Below are 6,418 nucleotides of genomic sequence, written 5' to 3'. Positions count from 1 at the left end.
TCGACTTTGCTTAAGGTCCCTATTATCGTCGTAATCTTTGCCATCTTCACCATAGCCGCATCATTAACATAATGACAACCATCACCAAATTAGAAATCAAAGAGAGCTTGCACGCAACTGAGGTGTGATCAGCTGATGGCCCCGTTTTATACCGTGCAGAGGATGGGGTGGGGCCCTTATTCCTCGACCAATCAAAATCATCTGTTCCTTGTTCGTTTGTCCAATTGCAGAAGTCGCTATCGAAGTTGCAGTCCCCTAAAAAAATAATCAATGAACATTGCTAGAATTAACGAAATGTTTTAGACAGAAATAACGGCAGCGATATTGATATAGGCTGCTATCCTGCCTTTATCTGTATGCAAATCTCCGTCATCGCCATTCAGACACAGACATACAGTGGAACCTCCATAGAGCGGACACTTTCTAAAATCATGTTTTTCCTGCCAGTCAAACTCTTCACATCTTCACGTTACGGACACTTTTCGAAGTCCCAAAGGGTGTATGTTATATAAAGGAAAATTGGATAACTACAATGCCCCGATACTAATAGATTAAATGCAAACTTACCAGGTTCGCTTGAATACACCAAAGCGAAGAGACTAAAGAGAAGATGAACCACATAGGCCATCAGGAATAAGGCCTCAAATAGATGATCCCTTGAGCTCTACGCGCTCAATATTACCAGTGTCGAGATAACAGCCTAGATATTAGCATATTATACATTATTATCAGCCTAGATATTATCACAATGATGTGTATAATTATGTAACTATTTTCATATTGATATGTATATGTAACCATCAATAACTAATATATAGATTTAGACATTACCTAAAGGAGAAGCCAGCGCATTTGTAATCCAAATATTTTTTTATAGTTTTATAATTATAACATTAACAAAATAATAACGATAATAATACTTTTTATAAATCATAATAATCATAATCATAATTAAGATCAGAATAAGAAAAAGCTAATCAAAAGAGGCTTACTTTGATTAGCATAAAAAAATTAACACAAATATATAATTATTACATAAAACTCACCGAACAAAAATCAAAGCTTTTTGCCTTTTAGTATGGCTCAGATTCTATAGTTTATAGAATAAGATTGACACGAGAAGTTATGATTTGGACAGAAATAGCACAAGCGGAGTTGGTTTTTTTTTCGAACAATTCGCATTTTATATATTTATTTTCTACACCATGATTAGAAATAAAAACAGTAACTCTACAAAATAATAGTTACGCTAAAGGAGAACTACAGTTTAAATTAAGACTAAAGAAGTGAACATGAACGAATAAGTACAAGTAAAGTTAAAGTCTAAATGATCTTTCAGAGTTGATAGATTTGGTCAATTCTTTATATTTTTATCCTCCAAATGGTATGTGGTTCGTATGGACCCTATAAAACCAGCGTTCGGACGAAAAACTCAAATCAGTTATGTTGAGGTCAACCTTTGGAAAAAAGGCCTCGAACTGAAAGGTCCGGGTCCAGTCATTTGTGACGTAGATCGAGATGTCAACCAAATTACATGAGAAAATATATGCGCGCGCTAAACTGGTTCCCGTCTTCACGTTTTCTTAGCTATTGCTGAAGATCGTTGTGTGGTTACAAGTTTTACCGTCATCTTTAAAGTCAACATGGTAGTCAAATGAGTATTTAACTTAAGGAAACAAATCTGCAAAATTTATCAGATATTTTGTAGTCTATAAAGTATTTTGCATTGTGCGCGCGCGCTGTATTTGCAATCAAGAATGGCGACATTCTCACGATCGCGAGCTGTTTTTGAAACCTAGAACATTTATTTATATATTGTAATCCGCAAAGCGTGAGCATGAGGCGGATATAAAGCACTGTCACTGGGGGTGGTCACTGCCAGAGGGTTTATTGCGTCCCCCAGTGGTTCTTTTACGTCCCTTCGGTTCAGGTTTAGTGTAGTACAGCTTGAAGAGACGGGACCTCCGGTTTAGTGTCCTTATCCGAGAAGACTGGAAACACGGGAGAATAACTTCAACTCACTTGTGACAAATTCGATTCAAGGCAGGAACCCGGAAAAAATCCCCAGTTTGAGCCAGGATTCGAACCTGGGCCACAGCGGTGAGAGGCCGACGCGCTAACACACTAGGCCACCCGTGCTTCCATCCTCCAAAAAAACGATATTTTCTTTTTTCGCATATAATTCTCTGCTTTAAATTATTCTTTGCTTCGTTGTGGGTAGCATTGCAATAGAAAGCACTTTGCCAATATTTTGTGGTATCGCCCTCTTTGAATTTTAACAGATTTAAGGAAAATACGTTGTTTTAGATTGTTTTAGATTACTATTAAATCGATTCAATATCCTTTCGCGCGGCCAGAAAAAATTTCAAAGATCTGTAGAGAATTCAAATTTCAATTAAATTCAATTTTTTTTCAGAATTTGAAAGTTTATCTATGCTTTCTTTGTGCTAGATTGATATAAATGAAAGGTTCAAGAACGTTAAGTACTTATCGCTCAGAAGCGATAAAATCGTTTAATCGTTTATATACGATTTGAAAACGTACCGTTTTATTCGTTTCAAGTCGCCGAAAAACCAACATTAATACTCATACTTTTGCCGCTTTATTGTCTTCGATTTCTCCGTCTTTAGACATGTGTCCTGTGTTATAATTTTAGGTTTTTCGTGGACTTTATCGCTTTATTGTGAATTGGTAGTGTAAATCACCGATTTTCCGCATTGTGATAACCAGTTTGCTGGAGGCGAAAATCGACAGCGGACACATAGAAAATTGTAGATTCTTCCTTTTGAGCAATCCATGACTGTAATAGGGTTTCTCAAATAATTTCCCCACTTCTTAGATGTTTTGAAGTCTGTGTTTTTCTTGAGTGGAGACGAAGTGTGGTTAGCTTGCGCGGGCAGGCTGGCAAGCAGGGCAGGCAATTCCACAGGGCTCCCGCGCGATGACCAAAAAAACTCAGACCCTGTTCACACGGATCCGGACAAATATTCGTGCGCACGAATTCTTGCGCACTTGCACGTTCTGTTCACACGGGTCCGACGTAACTGGACGAATTCTGGTTCGGCAAAGTGTGCAAGTTTGGGACCTGAAAAACGCAGGTACAACTTTCGTCTCGCACGGTTCCGAATTCGTCCGGACTCGAGTGAACATCGGAACCAGGCCACTTTTTACACACTTCCACGGTTTAGGACTGTCAACTAGGCCCCATTCTCGCGCAGATTTTGACCGGATACTACGCTTCAAAATCGTCTCCCAATCTAGTCCCCCTGCTGCCTTTGTTGCCTTGTAGGTGGTTATAACAGCAAGAACCAAGCTTATTTCCTCATCAGACCATGTAAAATTTTACTTCGTGGCCGTCGAGTTGCTCCCCTCAATATTGGATTTAAAAGCCCGCGAACAATCTGCGATGTGATTGGCTGATACGGATAGCTTCAACCAATCAGAGAAGAAAAGTAGAGAAGCCATTCAAATATTTCTAGTGGTATCAAAACCGGCCCCGGATCCGTGAGAACACTTCAGCAAACTGTGCCAGATTTTGCGCGGGTCCGTCTGAACAGATGTTCCAGGTACAGCATTCGTGCCGACGAATACTCTTCCGGATCTGTGTGAACAGGGTCTCAGTCGCATATTTATATACCATTTTTCTATACCTATGGGGCTCCGCGCGCGGCCTAAGCGGGGCCGCGCTGTCTCCGCTATGAGTGTCGAGATAACAGCCCCTAGATATTATCATAATGATGTGTATGAGTATGAAATTATTATCATATTGATATTTATGTATATGTAACCATCGAACACCATTAGTGTCGAGATAGCCCCTAGATATAAGCGGAGCCGCGCGGAGCTCCATAGGTATAGAGAAATGGTATATAACAAAGCGACTCAGTTTTTGTGGTCATCGCCTGTGTGTCGCATGGCCGCCTACCCTGTCGCCAACACAAATCATAAAAAAACGCAAAAGGTCCCTTCAGTGCACTTATTATACTTGAATACACTCTTGCACTATCCGAGAATGCTACATTCTTAATAAAACCCCGAAGGTTGCAGCAAACCTTGCAATAATTTAGTTTTTAGTGTTTATTTTTATTTTCACTCACGGGAACCTAGTTTTTCGAGCGTTTTCGCTCTTCAAACTCGCGGCGGACACAGTGAATATTGTTGACAGTGTTTTTGCATTTTTTTGTCGTGTCTGAAACTAAGAAAGTAAAACGAGACACTTAACACTTTTTTAATATAAAGACGTTCAAACGATTGACGGAAGGACTAACGATGGGTTTGGAAAAAGGAGGTAAGTAAGACTGTATCTCATTAGCTTTTCGTCGGAGCTATAAAAACAACTTCTTATGTTAACATTTTTCTAGAACACAAGTAAGATAGTAACTTTAACGAGTAAATTTATAAACTTTCAAACACTTGAAGCCATTAGGACATTTTTTTTATTATTCATTGACTAATTAATAATTCAGCTAGGTTGTTCATCCTTTATCCCATAAAAAATATAGAAAAATCATGTGTTAAATGTCTGTTTTTTCAATCAAAAAGTATTTTGTTTTTTTCTTTGCTTTACAATGTGAAGATTTCAAATTGTAAGCTTATTTGGATTATGTTAAGTCTTTAGCAAAAAGATTTTTTTTCCCTTTTCTTTGATTTGAGGTTGCCAACTATGACCAGATAAATAATAGTTACTCCAGGTTTCTTTTATTGAAGGATATCGACGACCGGTGTTAGTAATTTTGTGAATTCGAAGAACATTTAAAATGACTTTGAAATAACTTGACCTTCACATTGTACTCTCATTATTAGTCCCACAAAATAAATGTGTACAAATTGATCAGGCCCGTATCCAGGATTTTTCTTACAGGGGGGGGGGGGGAGGGTACAACACCTGAGAAATTTGGCCCCGAATTTTTCTGGGGGTGAGGGGGGGGGGGGGGGGGGGGGTAGGGGTAGTGAGTACTCCGATAACAACTGACCACCCAAAAAAAGGATTTTTATGCCTTTGTAGTCTCTCCACGTGACGTTTATACGTTTATTGTCGGGTTTGGCTACATACCAGAGTGCCAGAGTGAACTACCTTTACTTAGGTTAGCGGAATTAGTGCTCACGCTTAACTGTTTCTCCTTTTCGGGTTACTTGTACAAGCAATTCAACGGTGTTGCCATGGGGACTAAGATGGGACCTAGCTACGCTAACGTTTTTGTCGGTTATGTCGGGGAACAGGTCTTCGAGAAATGACGGCCCCGTACCACTCTTCTATGGTCGTTATATCGATGACTGCATTGGTGCAGCATCCTGCTCGAGACCTGAACTCGGCCGCTTCATTTCTTACGTCAACAATTTTCACCCTGCACTCTATTTTACTTGGGAAACATCTGAGACCTAGGTCACCTCTCTGGATATTTGACTCTCCATCAATGATGATCTCTTGGCTGTAGAGCCCCTCTAGGCAAAAAATTTGGCTGTAGAGCCCCTCTAGGCGAAAAATTGTCCTTTGCATAGATAATTACGATTTCTTTAGCGCGCCCCGCGCTAATTACCTAGTATTCCTTGTTCCTTTGTCAGACCGCGGCGCCGGCTTACTGCCTATTGTTCGCACAACTATAAAAACCACTCCCCCATCCTATTCAGTTTCTTTTGCTCCGACGAAGGGCTAACGCTCGAAACGACAGCGCAACCACTGTGTTTCACAAAGACGTTTAACATACCTATCAACCTTGTGTTGATTCATACCTTGAATTAGCTTATGTTTTATAGTTTTGTCTACAAATAGCACGTCTATTGCAAACTGAAAGTGAACTTTCAGCCGTTGACCCCTGCACCACCCTCCCCCCCTGGGTACGGGTCTGGTTATGTGAAATTATAATAAGGTGTATGTTCCCTTGAATATAGGGGTCTAGTGTGTCCATGTCAGTCTTTTGTACAAAACACCAAGACAAAGTGTGCATTTTTAAGATTACAGTATTAGTCCAAAAATCACAGAAGAGAAGGTTAGTAAAACTGTTTAGCCAATATTTGAAATTTCTACTAAAATAATTTTTAACCCTTCAGGTGAAAGAAAATTATAAAAATTTAAAAAATAGGAATGTGATATGAATTGGTACAGGATAGGCAGGTATGGAGCATATTAACATGACAAATACAATACACACATAGTGTTCAATCCTGATATGCTAAAATTTATGTACATATTTTGTGCTTCAAAATTGTTTAAATGTCGAAGAGAACAAAAAAGCACACATTTAGCTGTAATGAAATTTAATTAAATTTCAATTTTCGATGATAATTTTTTCCAGATAAAACACATAAAATGTCTCTCAAATTGAATGTATGCTGGCTTCGCTTTTAGGCAGTGCCTTAATCTATATATTATAATAATGATGTGTATAAGTATGTAACTGTTATCATATTGTTATGTATG

This window comes from Nematostella vectensis, chromosome 5 (genome assembly GCF_932526225.1).
Source record: "Nematostella vectensis chromosome 5, jaNemVect1.1, whole genome shotgun sequence".
Taxonomy (NCBI): Eukaryota; Metazoa; Cnidaria; class Anthozoa; order Actiniaria; family Edwardsiidae; genus Nematostella; species Nematostella vectensis.
Note: the sequence above shows the minus strand (reverse complement) of the source record.